The sequence below is a fragment of the Antennarius striatus genome, chromosome 6 (assembly GCF_040054535.1).
Source record: "Antennarius striatus isolate MH-2024 chromosome 6, ASM4005453v1, whole genome shotgun sequence".
Classification (NCBI taxonomy): domain Eukaryota; kingdom Metazoa; phylum Chordata; class Actinopteri; order Lophiiformes; family Antennariidae; genus Antennarius; species Antennarius striatus.
This window is the reverse complement of record NC_090781.1, coordinates 3,050,001-3,067,500: the sequence shown is the minus strand read 5'-3', so window position 1 is coordinate 3,067,500 and position 17,500 is coordinate 3,050,001. Positions and strand designations below refer to the sequence as shown.

Below are 17,500 nucleotides of genomic sequence, written 5' to 3'. Positions count from 1 at the left end.
CATAGATAGATAGATAGATAGATAGATAGATAGATAGATAGATAGATAGATAGATAGATAGATAGATACATAGATAGTATTCATACAAAAGTCATTGCTAGTCAGCCCTAACTTATACAACAACATTTTTACTTTTCTCTGGGATCAATTTCATTTCATCATTCAATCAATTCATTCATCAAACTTTTATTCAATACAACTTTAGCTCATGAAACAACTTGACTCGTCTGTCTTTCCTTCCAAACGCCCTCTGCTGGCGGGGGGACAGAAAAAGAAAAAGCTTACGGCACCTGGTATTCCCAGGCGGTCTCCCATCCAAGTACTAACCAGGCCCGACTCTGCTTAGCTTCCGAGATCGGACGAGATCGGGCGTGTTCAGAGTGGTATGGCCGTAAGCAACTATACTGGTCAAAAAAACCCTATATAAAGGTGGAATGGCACACACATAGCTTGCTTCAATACATACATGCATGCATAGATGTATAGATGCATAGATAGATAGATAGATAGATAGATAGATAGATAGATAGATACATACATAGATAGATAGATAGATAGATAGATAGATAGATAGATAGATACATAGATAGTATTCATACAAAAGTCATTGCTAGTCAGCCCTAACTTATACAACAACATTTTTACTTTTCTCTGGGATCAATTTCATTTCATCATTCAATCAATTCATTCATCAAACTTTTATTCAATACAACTTTAGCTCATGAAACAACTTGACTCGTCTGTCTTTCCTTCCAAACGCCCTCTGCTGGCGGGGGGACAGAAAAAGAAAAAGCTTACGGCACCTGGTATTCCCAGGCGGTCTCCCATCCAAGTACTAACCAGGCCCGACTCTGCTTAGCTTCCGAGATCGGACGAGATCGGGCGTGTTCAGAGTGGTATGGCCGTAAGCAACTATACTGGTCAAAAAAACCCTATATAAAGGTGGCATGGCACACACATAGCTTGCTTCAATACATACATGCATGCATAGATGTATAGATGCATAGATAGATAGATAGATAGATAGATAGATAGATAGATAGATACATACATAGATACATAAATAGATAGATAGATAGATACATAGATAGTATTCATACAAAAGTCATTGCTAGTCAGCCCTAACTTATACAACAACATTTTTACTTTTCTCTGGGATCAATTTCATTTCATCATTCAATCAATTCATTCATCAAACTTTTATTCAATACAACTTTAGCTCATGAAACAACTTGACTCGTCTGTCTTTCCTTCCAAACGCCCTCTGCTGGCGGGGGGACAGAAAAAGAAAAAGCTTACGGCACCTGGTATTCCCAGGCGGTCTCCCATCCAAGTACTAACCAGGCCCGACTCTGCTTAGCTTCCGAGATCGGACGAGATCGGGCGTGTTCAGAGTGGTATGGCCGTAAGCAACTATACTGGTCAAAAAAACCCTATATAAAGGTGGAATGGCACACACATAGCTTGCTTCAATATATACATGCATGCATAGATGTATAGATGCATAGATAGATAGATAGATAGATAGATAGATAGATACATACATAGATAGATAGATAGATAGATAGATAGATAGATAGATAGATAGATAGATAGATAGATAGATAGATAGATAGATAGATAGATAGATAGATAGATAGATAGATAGATAGATAGATAGATAGATAGATAGATAGATAGATACATAGATAGTATTCATACAAAAGTCATTGCTAGTCAGCCCTAACTTATACAACAACATTTTTACTTTTCTCTGGGATCAATTTCATTTCATCATTCAATCAATTCATTCATCAAACTTTTATTAAATACAACTTTAGCTCATGAAACAACTTGACTCGTCTGTCTTTCCTTCCAAACGCCCTCTGCTGGCGGGGGGACAGAAAAAGAAAAAGCTTACGGCACCTGGTATTCCCAGGCGGTCTCCCATCCAAGTACTAACCAGGCCCGACTCTGCTTAGCTTCCGAGATCGGACGAGATCGGGCGTGTTCAGAGTGGTATGGCCGTAAGCAACTATACTGGTCAAAAAAACCCTATATAAAGGTGGAATGGCACACACATAGCTTGCTTCAATACATACATGCATGCATAGATGTATAGATGCATAGATAGATAGATAGATAGATAGATAGATACATACATAGATAGATAGATAGATAGATAGATAGATAGATAGATAGATAGATAGATAGATAGATAGATAGATAGATAGATAGATAGATAGATAGATAGATAGATAGATAGATAGATACATACATACATAGATAGATAGATACATAGATAGATAGATAGATAGATAGATAGATAGATAGATACATAGATAGTATTCATACAAAAGTCATTGCTAGTCAGCCCTAACTTATACAACAACATTTTTACTTTTCTCTGGGATCAATTTCATTTCATCATTCAATCAATTCATTCATCAAACTTTTATTAAATACAACTTTAGCTCATGAAACAACTTGACTCGTCTGTCTTTCCTTCCAAACGCCCTCTGCTGGCGGGGGGACAGAAAAAGAAAAAGCTTACGGCACCTGGTATTCCCAGGCGGTCTCCCATCCAAGTACTAACCAGGCCCGACTCTGCTTAGCTTCCGAGATCGGACGAGATCGGGCGTGTTCAGAGTGGTATGGCCGTAAGCAACTATACTGGTCAAAAAAACCCTATATAAAGGTGGAATGGCACACACATAGCTTGCTTCAATACATACATGCATGCATAGATGTATAGATGCATAGATAGATAGATAGATAGATAGATAGATACATACATAGATAGATAGATAGATAGATAGATAGATAGATAGATAGATAGATAGATAGATAGATAGATAGATAGATAGATAGATAGATAGATAGATAGATAGATAGATAGATAGATAGATACATACATAGATAGATAGATACATAGATAGATAGATAGATAGATAGATAGATAGATAGATAGATAGATAGATAGATACATACATAGATAGATAGATAGATAGATAGATAGATAGATAGATAGATAGATAGATAGATAGATAGATAGATAGATAGATAGATACATACATAGATAGATAGATAGATAGATAGATAGATAGATAGATAGATAGATAGATAGATAGATAGATAGATAGATAGATAGATAGATACATAGATAGATAGATACATAGATAGATAGATAGATAGATAGATAGATAGATAGATAGATAGATAGATAGATAGATAGATAGATAGATACATAGATAGATAGATACATAGATAGTATTCATACAAAAGTCATTGCTAGTCAGCCCTAACTTATACAACAACATTTTTACTTTTCTCTGGGATCAATTTCATTTCATCATTCAATCAATTCATTCATCAAACTTTTATTACATACAACTTTAGCTCATAAAACAACTTGACTCGTCTGTCTTTCCTTCCAAACGCCCTCTGCTGGCGGGGGGACAGAAAAAGAAAAAGCTTACGGCACCTGGTATTCCCAGGCGGTCTCCCATCCAAGTACTAACCAGGCCCGACTCTGCTTAGCTTCCGAGATCGGACGTGTTCAGAGTGGTATGGCCGTAAGCAACTATACTGGTCAAAAAAACCCTATATAAAGGTGGCATGGCACACACATAGCTTGCTTCAATACATACATGCATGCATAGATGTATAGATGCATAGATAGATAGATAGATAGATAGATAGATAGATACATACATAGATAGATAGATAGATAGATAGATAGATAGATAGATAGATAGATAGATAGATAGATAGATACATAGATAGTATTCATACAAAAGTCATTGCTAGTCAGCCCTAACTTATACAACAACATTTTTACTTTTCTCTGGGATCAATTTCATTTCATCATTCAATCAATTCATTCATCAAACTTTTATTACATACAACTTTAGCTCATAAAACAACTTGACTCGTCTGTCTTTCCTTCCAAACGCCCTCTGCTGGCGGGGGGACAGAAAAAGAAAAAGCTTACGGCACCTGGTATTCCCAGGCGGTCTCCCATCCAAGTACTAACCAGGCCCGACTCTGCTTAGCTTCCGAGATCGGACGAGATCGGGCGTGTTCAGAGTGGTATGGCCGTAAGCAACTATACTGGTCAAAAAAACCCTATATAAAGGTGGCATGGCACACACATAGCTTGCTTCAATACATACATGCATGCATAGATGTATAGATGCATAGATAGATAGATAGTGTTGGGTCTAAATCTCGAACATTCACTCAAAAACTGTTCTAAGCTAGACCAGGGTCATCAGACAAAGGCACCCAGAGAGGTTTTAAAGTTTTACCAGCTGCAGCAGGGAGAGACACAGAAGAGATGCACTTGACTTGGTGCAATTCAAAGTAGACTCTGACTCTGTCCCACCCGGCTGCTTTCTTTTATTAAAAAATGGATAGAGCAGGGTTAGATAAAGACGCGCGCAGGCGTCGTAACAGTTTAGATCACACACAAGGTCGAGAACAATAAGACGTTTTTCTACATGTTGGGAGTTAACTTGTGGTTATCTATGTTGGAACATTCTAATCGTCATCAAGGTTGTAGCTGTCTGCAGTAGGTGATTAACTGGAACAGGATGTGTTTGTTAGTACATTCGGGTGCAGCACTTCTAAATGTAGATTATGATATTTTAGAAACACACATATACTTCATCTAAGTTTTAGCTTATCTTACATTTCCCTCCTGTTGTGGGTTTCTAAACATCAAACACAACTTGTCTCGAAAGCTTTTCATCGTGTCATCATGGGAGAAACGTCACAAACAGGTGGTCAACCCAGGGAGGGGCGAAAAACCCTAAGCAATTCGGAATGGGAACATGGAAAAATGCACAGTTAGGGAAAATTCCCCTCCTACCCTCCGCACGGAGCGGCAGTCTCATGACCTGGATGACCTGTGGGAAAAAGGGTGAGCCTGACCGAAGGCGCCACAATCGCTTAAGTTGCGACGGGTGCTTGGTGGTGGCTATACCACGTAGCAGGGGACCAGGCGGGTGCCTGCTCCCCCGACGAGGGAGAAAGTTCTTTAGATAGAGGATAGTTCCTCGTCAATGTCAGAGTCAATGTCCTCAATTTTGACAAGGTTGTAAGCATGGAGGTGGGCAACGAACACCTGGCTCATCATGCGTTTGGACATGGGGATCACACAACATGAGCAAAAGGCACATGTCAGGAGGAAGAGGGCGACGACGGCGACAAAGGGGAAGATGATTTTTACCAGCACCTGGGACCATGTGCCAGTGAAGAGCCAATCGAGCCAGCCAGCTTGGGGGTGAGGGTCCGCGGACATGGCGCGGCGAAGATTCGTCATAGTACGCATAGCATCGATGATGGTGGAGTTCTCGTCTGGGATGTAGGTACAACAGGATTCACCGATCATTGCACAGACACCACCTTGGGGGGCGAGACTAAGATCGAGGGCCATCCTGTTTTGGAGAGCCATGAGGCGTAGAGCAGTAAGTTCTTTGTTCTGGGCATCATTGATGGTGATAGAGGCATTAATAAAACTTTGGAGGCGATAGTCGATGGTCTCAAGGCGCAACATGTTTTTTCCTACCCCAATGTTTGGAAAAAGGGCTAGGAGGACTTTTTGTCCTGTTGTCCAATGTTTGTTTTCCGAGGGGACATCGGATCCCCAGATGGGATCATGAGGTTTGAAATCCACATATCGGCTTCTTCTGGTGGGCAGGTCCTCAAGAGTCAGAAGGTAGGTGTGGTCGGATACGCGAACTGGCGCACAGATAGCAGATGAATTTCGGGGCAGGGCCATATATACTCTCCAACCGCAAAGCCACCAAATCTCATCCAGGGCAATGGTGTGAGTGGTAGAGGGAATGGAACGGATTGTTTTGCAGTGACTTGGAATAATGGAGCCTTTCAGATTAGCTCCAGTGATGTTAACACACAATTGAAAGCAGGTGCCATTGATACCAGTGCAATGGTCTAGGTCATTGTGGTTGAGAGTGGCTCTAAGACCTAGGGGCGTAGCATTGGTCAAACGTGGCAGTGGGGTATACCGAGGTGCGTTTGGGTCCGTGGGGGTGAGTCCCAGGGTCTGGTTCAGGATGCTGAGAGAGTGGGTTTCGCTGAGTGGGGATGCGTAGAGGTGTGGTTGGGACACAGCGTGGGGGAGGATGGAGCAAACATAGCAACCAGACTTATTGGCTTTATGGGCTGTAAGGTTGGCGTACTTCCACCAAAGGTTGGCGTGGAATGGAGAAGGATGATCGGGGTCGTTCTCATCGTCGTGTATAGTCCATGTAGACCCAAAGTGGCTGGGGTCGTCGTGTGGTACTGGCGGGATGACGGCTGGGGCGATGAGTCTTTTAGCTGCTGGGAGAGCAGGGTTGCCTCCGACTACGGAGGGAATGGTTTTAGGTGATAAGACACAGACGCGAATGTTGAATTCTGGGTCCGGGCCATCTGTTGCTGGGCACAGGCTGAATCTGACGCATCCTGGGGTGGTGGGCACAACTGTTATTACTACGTGGGTGTCGTTTTTTGACATCTTGGGGAAGAGCTGACGGTAGGCTTTGGCAGTTTTCGATACTGCCCATTGGTACTGATCGCCGGAGTGTGTTGGCCAATATGTGTAGAGGAAGACTTGACTCCATGGTTCCTCATAAGGCTCTCCTTGGTTGGAGTCATAGTGGACCACTTGAGGATTCCTTGGTGCTCCAGCATACCAGTAGAAGTCGTAGTATTTGATTCCGTTGCGTCGTTGTTTATTGGCTTGTTTCCTCCAGGAGTTGCAACGGTAGCAGTAGGTGGTGAGTCCTTCCAAGGGGATGGTGATCGATGCCTTGGTTCCATTGAGGGGTAGGCAGTATGTGTAAGGTTGAACACCTCTATCATAGCTGGTGGTGGTTGGGCATTCTGTTGCTTTGGACTCGTCTCCCCAGATTTTTGCTTGGATGTTCTGCTGGTTAGTTGGGGTGGCTATCAGGAGTCCAATGGTTGTTACCAGGAGTTGCTGGACCTTCATTGTAATTCTTGGACCTTCTTGCAATGGGACTGGTGTATCCACGTGTCTCGTTCAGCAATCTTGACAGCCGTGGGGGTGGTGATCAATACTCTGTAGGGCCCATTCCACTTAGGACTTGACCAGTTTTTTCTCTTGATCACCTTAAGCAAGATCAGGTCCCCAGGTCTCAGCAGCGTCTGTGTGGGCGACAGAGATAAAGAGGAAGGGGGCAGATCATTTGCTCTTTGGATTTCTCTTTTTTCAAAGAGTTTGCACAGCCATTCTGTCAGGGGATCGAGCTGGCCTATTTGTTCTTGTACCGTTTGACCTTCCCACAGTGGGAGGTTGAATGGTCGGCCGTGTACCGCTTCGAATGGTGTCAGACCTGTGCTTGTGGGTGTGATGCGCATGTATGTTTTGACTAAGTCTAAACACTCTGGCCATGGCTTTTTGGTTTCTTCCATGGTTTTGCGGAGTCGCAATTTGACCGTACCGTTTGTTCTTTCAACTAGGCCTGCACTTTGCGGGTGATACGCACAGTGATGTTTTAGTTCGATGCCAAGGTGTTTACTTATGTTTTGGACAATTTCGTTGACGAAGTGTGTACCATTGTCGCTACGAATAACGCGTGGTATACCGTGTTCTGGGATGATGTGTTTGCATAAGGCTTTGGCAACTGTGAGTGCATCTGCATGTTTGGATGGGACTAGTTCGACCCATTTGGTTAGTGTATCAATCAACACTAGACAGTACTTGTAGTTTTGGACTGTGTTAAGCTCGATGAAGTCCATGTGGATGATTTCAAACGGGTAGGAGCCGACTGGATGTTGTCCTCGTTTTGGTCTAACGTTGCCTTGGCTGTTGTGGCGGCAGCATGTGATGCAGTTCCTACAAAAATTTTTGAAGAAGGTTTGGAGGCCTTGTGACATATGAAAGGCTTGTTCCACTATTGATATCATCCCTCCTGTTGAGACATGGCTCTTGCCATGACTCAGCACAGCAATCGTGTGGAACAAGCTGCGGGGAATGCATGGCTTCTTGTCAACATGGTAAAGGTCGTCGGTGACGGTAGCACCAGACAGCATCCATGAGGTCTTTTCTTTGTCCGGGGCAGCCGATTGCATGTCTTTAAGGACTTCAAGGGGGATCGATTCAGGAACACGCGATCTGGAGGCTTGATGAAGGTGCATGGAGACGGCGTGTTTGGCTGCAATCTTAGCGGCTGCATCAGCCTTGGCGTTGCCTAGGGAGACTGGGTCGGTGCCTGACGTATGGGCGGCACATTTGCAAACTGCTATGGTTCTGGGTAGGAGGACGGCCTCCAAAAGGTCTTGGAGGAGCGTGGCGTGCATGACGGGTCGGCCCGAGGAGGTCTTCATACCGCGTCTAGCCCATTGGGCGGCAAAAATGTGGAGTGTGGAGAATGCATATTGGCTGTCCGTATAGATTGTGACGTCATCTCCACGAAAAAGTTTGCATGCTTCTGTGAGGGCCGTTAATTCTGCAGCTTGGGCAGACCAATTGCCAGGCAGTTTACCAGACTTTAGAGTAGAGGTTTGTGTGACTACGGCATAGCCAGTGTGGTTCGTTCCATCAGGGGCTTTGGAGGAGGAGCCATCAACAAACACAATATGGCCAGTCGAAAGCGGTGTGTCCTGGAGGTCTTTTCGGGGCTTACAACAGACAGACGTGCGTTCTTGGCAGTCATGTGGGTCACCATCTTCGGCAGTAGGCAACAGTGTAGCGGGGTTCAGGGTGCCGCACCGTTTGATGGTTAAATGGGGCTGTGAGAGCAACGTAGCGGTTACGTTGAGATGTCGAGCTGGTGAGAGGAAGGACATTTTGGTTTGGGTGAGCAAAATATCGATTGCATGGTTAACAAGTAGGGTCAGAGGGTGGAACAGGACCAATTCGGCTGACATGGTGATAGCCATGGCGGCGGCACAGATGGCCTGAACACATGGGGGTAGCGCAGCGGCGACAGGGTCCATTTTCTTGGAGTAGTAGGCTATTGGCTTGAGCTTTTGGCCATGGGGTTGGAGGAGGACAGATGTCATGAAACCGCTTTTGCAATCAACCGTTTGGGTGAAGGGTTTTTTGTAGTTGGGCAGGGCCAGGACCCCGGAGTCTGTGATGACGTATTTGAGTGCTGTGAAGGCCTCTGCAGCTTCGGGGGTCCAATCCAGGCGGGCAGACAGGGGCAAATCTTCTGAGTATATGAGGTTTAGAAGTGGCTGTGTTTTCTCGGCGTAGGACGCAATCCATGCACGGCAGTAGTTTGTCAGGCCCAGGAATGCCATCATCTGTCTCTTTGTGGCAGGGCGAGGTGCTTGTAGAACAGCGTCTTTTCTTTCTGCGGTCAGTTGTCGACCTTCTCCAGAGATTCTGTGGCCCAAGAAGGTGACTTCTTGCTGGCACCATTGTATCTTGGCAAGTGAGGCTTTGTTTCCTGTGTTGGCCAGGTGCGTACACAAGGATGCAGCTTCGAGTTTATTTTCTTCTGGTGTAGGGCTGGCTATGAGGATGTCATCGACGTAGAGTAGGATTTGGGTGCTTTGGGCATGGCCATGGAGTGCGATACAGTTGTTGATTTCTTGAGAAAAGATAGTGGGACTTTCGGAGAAACCTTGAGGGAGTCTCGTATAAGTGTATTTCTTCCCATCAAAAGTGAACCCAAACCAACCCATGGCAGAGGGGTGGAGAGGAATGGAGAAAACCTCAATAGCCATTTGTGGTCCACTGGGTGGTGAGGGAAGAGGATGGTCACATGGAGGGGGAATTGCGTTTGGATGACTGTAGAATGGCATGGGACTGAAGATTTTGTCTGTGCGAGGAGGTCTAGGGTCACCGAAGAGGGCCCTGCTGTGGTTAGGTCCAAGGCATAGAAAGTGGTAGGCGTGGACGGACTTTCGAGGACCAATAGTGATGTGTTGTCCATTTTGGAGACTTTGAGCGTCGTTCCGTCAGCGAGAATACTGAGGTTGAGTGCTACAAGGAGGTCTCGGCCTAAAAGGTTGACTGGACAGTGTGGGCTCAGAACGAAGGTGGTCGTGACTTCCGTTCCATCTTCGTCAATGACTTTACATTTTTTGGACCAGGGATTGGGCGTTGGTTTTCCAGAGGCCCCTACCACGAGTATGCTCCGACCGGAGGGTTTCAGACCTGGAACGTCATCACGGATGAGTGACACCTCAGCTCCAGTGTCACAGACGAAGGTGACGGCTGTTTGCAGTGGGCCTACCAGAAGGGTTCTGGTGGCTTCAGTTGGAATTACTAGGGACGAGAAAATTGCCTGCAGGTCTAAGATCTGGAGGGGCACGTCTGGATCTGGTGCATCACTTCCTCCATCGTCTACACTGCGGTCCCGTGCTAGTCATTGTGAATGACTAGGGTTGAACGGGGGGTCTCGTCTTGAAGGGCCTCTGTATCCAGTTTTGGGAAGGGGGCAGTCCCGGGCAAAGTGACCTGCTTTGTTGCAGTTGTAGCAGATGTCGTCTTGAGTAGCCGTGCGGCGTGAGTAGCGTCTGTGGTCCTGGTTGGGACGGCCTCGTCCTCTGCTGCGACGGGCGTTTTGGTAGTAAATGCCAGTCGGCGCTGGGGGGTCGACCGTGGTGAGGGCGTCGACTCCTTCCAGGATAGTCATGAGTTTGGCTGTTGCGTCCGAAGCTTTGCGTTTTTGTTGCACCTCAGTGGCATGTGTTGCCCACTGGATGATTTCCTGAACTGTGGCAGTCCTCCAGGTAATGAGGTATTTCTGGATGAATCTTCGGATGGACTCTTGCATGCCATCCATGAGGTGACTCTTAAGTTGGCTTTGGTAAGCACCATTTGGGTTTTGGTCGTCTTGGAGGCCGCTATTGTTTCTGAAGACCTCTTCCAGGCGGGCTCTGTATTCTTCGACAGACTCAGAGAGTTGTTGGCGGCACTGGTGGATCTTGGAGTAGTCTGGGACTTTTCTGAAGGTTTGTTCCACTCTGTGGAGGACTGCTGCTGTCCTTCCGGCTAGGTCGTTTGAGTCGTGTGGGAGGGGGGCGCCATCGGTTCCGTTCGGGTTGAAGGAGCCTCGTACTCTGCTCCAGCGATGTCCTAGAGCCATTCTAAGGGCGCTTTCCATTTCTCTGCCGTTGAGGTGGTAGCTAAGAGCCAAGCTGCGGAAGTTAATTGTCCATTCTGTGGGGTTATTTTCGACGTCTCCAAGGCCCTTGCAAGCTTCGGTGCATTCCTGCTGAGTCCATGGGCGGTGTACCAGGATGGTTGGTGGCTGGCCATCCGGCTGGCCTGTGTAGGCCGGATTTGCAACGGCGAACATGGGGTATTGGGTGACGGCCCCAGTTGTTTGGGCTGGGCTATCGGGCCATGAGAGGGGGCCGTAGGCTTTGGGGAGTGGTTGAAACTGTGGGCTGCCTGTGTATGCTGGAGGGCTGCTGGTGGCGAATGGGTTGTTCATTTGTTGAGGTGAGTTTTGCACGCCCTCTTGTGGCAGCTCAGGATACAAGCGTTCTTGCTGTCTGCGAGCATGACGGGTGAGGGAGGGTGAGCTATCATCTGGTAGGCGTGGGTTGGCATTTCTTTTGAGGCGGTTCTTTTGGGTCCGCCCCTCGAGGGTGCTCTGAGGATCTTCCTGTTTTTCGTCAGACTTGCTTTGGCTTTCGTGGCGATCAATTGCTTCAGTCGAGTGTTCGGATGGCTGTTTGGGCGTTGTCTCGTGGTCTGGGGAGATGCCCAGCGCAGCCATCGTGGCTGACTGTTTTGCCTTCTTTTTTTCGTCTTTCACTCGGATGGCGAGGACTCTTTTTGTGCTTTGTTCGAGCCAAAGTTTGGCCATTTTCAGCTCCTCATCTTTCACATTTGTTTTCTTTCCTTTCCTCAGTTTTTCCTTTCGCTCTTCTCGCAATCTTCGGACCAATTCTGTCATTTCCTCAGAGTTCTTCAAACATGGGTTGAATCCGTGTTTCTTGATCCATTTTTTCAGAAATTTACATGAGTCCGCATGACATTGTTGCATAAAGCGGACGTCAGGTTTGGTTGCAATGTCTTTTGCTTGGGTCTGTCCCATGGTGCAAATGTTTGTGTGTGCGTGTGTGTGTGTGTGAGGAATGAGGGCTTGTAGTGTCCTAAACTTCAAACTACAACCACGAATTAGAACAAACAAAACGGAAAAGAAAACTTCATTTAGTTTTAAATAAAATCAGAATATTTCAGAAATTTCATGCGACAGAAATGTTCTTTACATTAAATGTGAGTAATAATGTCTTACAATGAAAAGGATGATTGTGTGTGTCTGTGTGTCTGTGTGTGTGTGTATGTGTGTGTGTGTGTGTGTGCGTGAACGGACGACGCGCGCGAACGGAGCAAACGCTTGTCCACAGACACAATCTGCCACACAGCACAGAATGGATCCGCTGATCCGATGTTAGTTTATCATTCACTCTTAACTTTCACGTTTATAGCCAAGCAGTGGACACATCGAAGACAGACATGACATGAAACAATGAAACACTTTTGGGTTCGAACCGCTTTATAGTGCACTTTTCCTTCTCTGGGCTTTTTTAACGTATTTTTTTTTGTGAAGGCTGGACCAACGTTTGATTCTTAAAATTTAGGGTTTCTTTATAGTCGACTCTGGTACGCAGAAACGTTGCACCGAAGACACACTGCGTCGGTCTTGACGGACTCTTAACGTTTTTCGCCGCGGAATCAGTTTGAAACACCGTGGGTCGGAACTCGACGCGCACTGCCGTGTATACAGGAAGATTCAGGTCCTAACTCAACTCAATAGGCACCCCTTTTCCAGCTCTCACGAGTTACTTTACGTGGGAGGGGGCCCGGTCAGTCGTCCCGGACAGACTGAACCTATTAGGAGATCTCTTGCTTATTTAAATTGGTATTATATGGTCCAGCCTTGCAACACAACAAAATTTCACTTGAATTCTTTTTATTTATCAGATTTTACCTTGTCCGATGTTGCCCTGGTTCACGGGGGACCCGTCACCGGAGCTTCTCCTCGGCGCAGGAAGTCAAGTTAGGCCTTTTTCGGAGCGACGAACGTAGTGTGATGGAATGTGGTTTGGTTCGATGGCCTTCGCGTTCCCGCGTCGATTTGAAGTCCAGGTCTTGGGTCCCGGGTTTCGGCACCAGAGAAATGTTGGGTCTAAATCTCGAACATTCACTCAAAAACTGTTCTAAGCTAGACCAGGGTCATCAGACAAAGGCACCCAGAGAGGTTTTAAAGTTTTACCAGCTGCAGCAGGGAGAGACACAGAAGAGATGCACTTGACTTGGTGCAATTCAAAGTAGACTCTGACTCTGTCCCACCCGGCTGCTTTCTTTTATTAAAAAATGGATAGAGCAGGGTTAGATAAAGACGCGCGCAGGCGTCGTAACAGTTTAGATCACACACAAGGTCGAGAACAATAAGACGTTTTTCTACATGTTGGGAGTTAACTTGTGGTTATCTATGTTGGAACATTCTAATCGTCATCAAGGTTGTAGCTGTCTGCAGTAGGTGATTAACTGGAACAGGATGTGTTTGTTAGTACATTCGGGTGCAGCACTTCTAAATGTAGATTATGATATTTTAGAAACACACATATACTTCATCTAAGTTTTAGCTTATCTTACAGATAGATAGATAGATAGATAGATAGATAGATAGATACATAGATAGATAGATAGATAGATAGATAGATAGATAGATAGATAGATAGATAGATAGATAGATAGATAGATAGATAGATAGATACATACATAGATAGATAGATAGATAGATACATACATAGATAGATAGATACATAGATAGTATTCATACAAAAGTCATTGCTAGTCAGCCCTAACTTATACAACAACATTTTTACTTTTCTCTGGGATCAATTTCATTTCATCATTCAATCAATTCATTCATCAAACTTTTATTACATACAACTTTAGCTCATAAAACAACTTGACTCGTCTGTCTTTCCTTCCAAACGCCCTCTGCTGGCGGGGGGACAGAAAAAGAAAAAGCTTACGGCACCTGGTATTCCCAGGCGGTCTCCCATCCAAGTACTAACCAGGCCCGACTCTGCTTAGCTTCCGAGATCGGACGAGATCGGGCGTGTTCAGAGTGGTATGGCCGTAAGCAACTATACTGGTCAAAAAAACCCTATATAAAGGTGGCATGGCACACACATAGCTTGCTTCAATACATACATGCATGCATAGATGTATAGATGCATAGATAGATAGATAGATAGATAGATAGATAGATAGATAGATAGATAGATAGATAGATAGATAGATAGATAGATAGATAGATAGATAGATAGATAGATACATACATAGATAGATAGATAGATAGATAGATAGATAGATAGATAGATAGATAGATAGATAGATAGATAGATACATAGATAGTATTCATACAAAAGTCATTGCTAGTCAGCCCTAACTTATACAACAACATTTTTACTTTTCTCTGGGATCAATTTCATTTCATCATTCAATCAATTCATTCATCAAACTTTTATTCAATACAACTTTAGCTCATGAAACAACTTGACTCGTCTGTCTTTCCTTCCAAACGCCCTCTGCTGGCGGGGGGACAGAAAAAGAAAAAGCTTACGGCACCTGGTATTCCCAGGCGGTCTCCCATCCAAGTACTAACCAGGCCCGACTCTGCTTAGCTTCCGAGATCGGACGAGATCGGGCGTGTTCAGAGTGGTATGGCCGTAAGCAACTATACTGGTCAAAAAAACCCTATATAAAGGTGGAATGGCACACACATAGCTTGCTTCAATACATACATGCATGCATAGATGTATAGATGCATAGATAGATAGATAGATAGATAGATAGATAGATAGATAGATAGATAGATAGATAGATACATACATAGATAGATAGATAGATAGATAGATAGATAGATAGATAGATAGATAGATAGATAGATAGATACATACATAGATAGATAGATAGATAGATAGATAGATAGATAGATAGATAGATAGATAGATAGATAGATAGATAGATAGATAGATAGATAGATAGATAGATAGATAGATACATAGATAGATACATACATAGATAGTATTCATACAAAAGTCATTGCTAGTCAGCCCTAACTTATACAACAACATTTTTACTTTTCTCTGGGATCAATTTCATTTCATCATTCAATCAATTCATTCATCAAACTTTTATTCCATACAACTTTAGCTCATGAAACAACTTGACTCGTCTGTCTTTCCTTCCAAACGCCCTCTGCTGGCGGGGGGACAGAAAAAGAAAAAGCTTACGGCACCTGGTATTCCCAGGCGGTCTCCCATCCAAGTACTAACCAGGCCCGACTCTGCTTAGCTTCCGAGATCGGACGAGATCGGGCGTGTTCAGAGTGGTATGGCCGTAAGCAACTATACTGGTCAAAAAAACCCTATATAAAGGTGGAATGGCACACACATAGCTTGCTTCAATACATACATGCATGCATAGATGTATAGATGCATAGATAGATAGATAGATAGATAGATAGATAGATACATACATAGATAGATAGATAGATAGATAGATAGATAGATAGATAGATAGATAGATAGATAGATAGATAGATAGATAGATAGATAGATAGATAGATAGATAGATAGATAGATAGATAGATAGATAGATAGATAGATACATAGATAGATAGATACATAGATAGTATTCATACAAAAGTCATTGCTAGTCAGCCCTAACTTATACAACAACATTTTTACTTTTCTCTGGGATCAATTTCATTTCATCATTCAATCAATTCATTCATCAAACTTTTATTACATACAACTTTAGCTCATAAAACAACTTGACTCGTCTGTCTTTCCTTCCAAACGCCCTCTGCTGGCGGGGGGACAGAAAAAGAAAAAGCTTACGGCACCTGGTATTCCCAGGCGGTCTCCCATCCAAGTACTAACCAGGCCCGACTCTGCTTAGCTTCCGAGATCGGACGAGATCGGGCGTGTTCAGAGTGGTATGGCCGTAAGCAACTATACTGGTCAAAAAAACCCTATATAAAGGTGGCATGGCACACACATAGCTTGCTTCAATACATACATGCATGCATAGATGTATAGATGCATAGATAGATAGATAGATAGATAGATAGATACATACATAGATAGATAGATAGATAGATAGATAGATAGATAGATAGATAGATAGATAGATAGATAGATAGATAGATAGATAGATAGATAGATACATAGATAGATAGATAGATAGATAGATAGATAGATAGATAGATAGATAGATAGATAGATAGATAGATAGATAGATAGATACATAGATAGATACATACATAGATAGTATTCATTAACCAGGCCCGACTCTGCTTAGCTTCCGAGATCGGACGAGATCGGGCGTGTTCAGAGTGGTATGGCCGTAAGCAACTATACTGGTCAAAAAAACCCTATATAAAGGTGGCATGGCACACACATAGCTTGCTTCAATACATACATGCATGCATAGATGTATAGATGCATAGATAGATAGATAGATAGATAGATAGATAGATAGATAGATACATAGATAGATAGATAGATAGATAGATAGATAGATAGATAGATAGATACATACATAGATAGATAGATAGATAGATAGATACATAGATAGATAGATACATAGATAGTATTCATACAAAAGTCATTGCTAGTCAGCCCTAACTTATACAACAACATTTTTACTTTTCTCTGGGATCAATTTCATTTCATCATTCAATCAATTCATTCATCAAACTTTTATTACATACAACTTTAGCTCATAAAACAACTTGACTCGTCTGTCTTTCCTTCCAAACGCCCTCTGCTGGCGGGGGGACAGAAAAAGAAAAAGCTTACGGCACCTGGTATTCCCAGGCGGTCTCCCATCCAAGTACTAACCAGGCCCGACTCTGCTTAGCTTCCGAGATCGGACGAGATCGGGCGTGTTCAGAGTGGTATGGCCGTAAGCAACTATACTGGTCAAAAAAACCCTATATAAAGGTGGAATGGCACACACATAGCTTGCTTCAATACATACATGCATGCATAGATGTATAGATGCATAGATAGATAGATAGATAGATAGATAGATAGATACATACATAGATAGATAGATAGATAGATAGATAGATAGATAGATAGATAGATAGATAGATAGATAGATAGATAGATAGATAGATAGATAGATAGATAGATAGATAGATAGATAGATAGATAGATAGATAGATAGATAGATACATAGATAGTATTCATACAAAAGTCATTGCTAGTCAGCCCTAACTTATACAACAACATTTTTACTTTTCTCTGGGATCAATTTCATTTCATCATTCAATCAATTCATTCATCAAACTTTTATTCAATACAACTTTAGCTCATGAAACAACTTGACTCGTCTGTCTTTCCTTCCAAACGCCCTCTGCTGGCGGGGGGACAGAAAAAGAAAAAGCTTACGGCACCTGGTATTCCCAGGCGGTCTCCCATCCAAGTACTAACCAGGCCCGACTCTGCTTAGCTTCCGAGATCGGGCGTGTTCAGAGTGGTATGGCCGTAA

General features: G+C 43.7%; 11 non-coding genes and 2 pseudogenes across 11 annotated transcripts; all 13 read right to left on the bottom strand.

Moving 5' to 3' along the window:
• Nucleotides 1-278: 278 nt before the first annotated feature.
• On the bottom strand, nucleotides 279-397 carry LOC137597574 (5S ribosomal RNA). The gene has a single exon (XR_011035941.1). It is a non-coding gene; the product is annotated as a 5S ribosomal RNA (ribosomal RNA).
• A 394-nt stretch (nucleotides 398-791) lies between these two features.
• LOC137597572 (5S ribosomal RNA) lies at nucleotides 792-910 on the bottom strand. Its single transcript, XR_011035939.1, has one exon. It is a non-coding gene; the product is annotated as a 5S ribosomal RNA (ribosomal RNA).
• A 382-nt stretch (nucleotides 911-1,292) lies between these two features.
• LOC137597571 (5S ribosomal RNA) lies at nucleotides 1,293-1,411 on the bottom strand. Its single transcript, XR_011035938.1, has one exon. It is a non-coding gene; the product is annotated as a 5S ribosomal RNA (ribosomal RNA).
• Nucleotides 1,412-1,893: 482 nt separating this feature from the next.
• LOC137597570 (5S ribosomal RNA) lies at nucleotides 1,894-2,012 on the bottom strand. Its single transcript, XR_011035937.1, has one exon. It is a non-coding gene; the product is annotated as a 5S ribosomal RNA (ribosomal RNA).
• A 514-nt stretch (nucleotides 2,013-2,526) lies between these two features.
• LOC137597569 (5S ribosomal RNA) lies at nucleotides 2,527-2,645 on the bottom strand. Its single transcript, XR_011035936.1, has one exon. It is a non-coding gene; the product is annotated as a 5S ribosomal RNA (ribosomal RNA).
• An 806-nt stretch (nucleotides 2,646-3,451) lies between these two features.
• Nucleotides 3,452-3,560, bottom strand: LOC137597864 (5S ribosomal RNA; annotated as a pseudogene).
• Nucleotides 3,561-3,966: 406 nt separating this feature from the next.
• On the bottom strand, nucleotides 3,967-4,085 carry LOC137597568 (5S ribosomal RNA). Its single transcript, XR_011035935.1, has one exon. It is a non-coding gene; the product is annotated as a 5S ribosomal RNA (ribosomal RNA).
• Nucleotides 4,086-13,958: 9,873 nt separating this feature from the next.
• Nucleotides 13,959-14,077, bottom strand: LOC137597566 (5S ribosomal RNA). Its single transcript, XR_011035933.1, has one exon. It is a non-coding gene; the product is annotated as a 5S ribosomal RNA (ribosomal RNA).
• A 474-nt stretch (nucleotides 14,078-14,551) lies between these two features.
• On the bottom strand, nucleotides 14,552-14,670 carry LOC137597565 (5S ribosomal RNA). Its single transcript, XR_011035932.1, has one exon. It is a non-coding gene; the product is annotated as a 5S ribosomal RNA (ribosomal RNA).
• A 554-nt stretch (nucleotides 14,671-15,224) lies between these two features.
• LOC137597564 (5S ribosomal RNA) lies at nucleotides 15,225-15,343 on the bottom strand. Its single transcript, XR_011035931.1, has one exon. It is a non-coding gene; the product is annotated as a 5S ribosomal RNA (ribosomal RNA).
• A 490-nt stretch (nucleotides 15,344-15,833) lies between these two features.
• On the bottom strand, nucleotides 15,834-15,952 carry LOC137597563 (5S ribosomal RNA). The gene has a single exon (XR_011035930.1). It is a non-coding gene; the product is annotated as a 5S ribosomal RNA (ribosomal RNA).
• An 844-nt stretch (nucleotides 15,953-16,796) lies between these two features.
• Nucleotides 16,797-16,915, bottom strand: LOC137597562 (5S ribosomal RNA). Its single transcript, XR_011035929.1, has one exon. It is a non-coding gene; the product is annotated as a 5S ribosomal RNA (ribosomal RNA).
• Nucleotides 16,916-17,393: 478 nt separating this feature from the next.
• Nucleotides 17,394-17,500, bottom strand: part of LOC137597862 (5S ribosomal RNA) — a 109-nt pseudogene continuing 2 nt past the window's right edge.